We start from the raw sequence: 422 nt of genomic DNA, 5'->3' as shown, positions 1-422 counted from the left end.
TTGGGGGGGGCGCCGACTTGGGCGAGTCCGTGTACGGTTGCCTCGCAGCCTCATTGATTTCAATGGGGTTACATCTGCGTGGTAATCTCGGAATGTTTTCAATCGCGATTATGTGCATTTGCACGGGCGTTATTGCGGCGGGAAACTTGTGCGACTGGGGTGCTGTTAGACAATAATGGCACTTGCCAGCGTGATCGGCGGTGGTGTGAGATTCTGTGACCGCCCGGCCATCCACACGGTTTTGTGCACGATTGCCGTGTGGTAACGGATCGCCCACTCCACTCACACAATGACCCATTTATTCGCATGCAGATGATAGGGATTGGTTTACATTTTTTAGATTTTATTTAACTTTTTTTTTTTGCTTTTGTAATATTTTTTTTTTTTTTTTTTTTTTTTACGCCTTTTTTTTTTTTTTTTTT

At 44.5% G+C, this 422-nt stretch overlaps 1 protein-coding gene across 1 annotated transcript in view; it reads left to right on the top strand.

Annotated features, from left to right (window-relative positions):
• DEDD (death effector domain containing) overlaps nt 1-422 on the top strand; it is a 14198-nt gene that overhangs the window by 10342 nt on the left and 3434 nt on the right. The window lies entirely within an intron of this gene.

Source organism: Nanorana parkeri, unplaced genomic scaffold (genome assembly GCF_000935625.1).
Source record: "Nanorana parkeri isolate BGI_ZX_2015 unplaced genomic scaffold, ASM93562v1 scaffold1780, whole genome shotgun sequence".
NCBI lineage: Eukaryota > Metazoa > Chordata > Amphibia > Anura > Dicroglossidae > Nanorana > Nanorana parkeri.
Note: the sequence above shows the minus strand (reverse complement) of the source record. Positions and strands in the feature narration are given on the sequence as shown.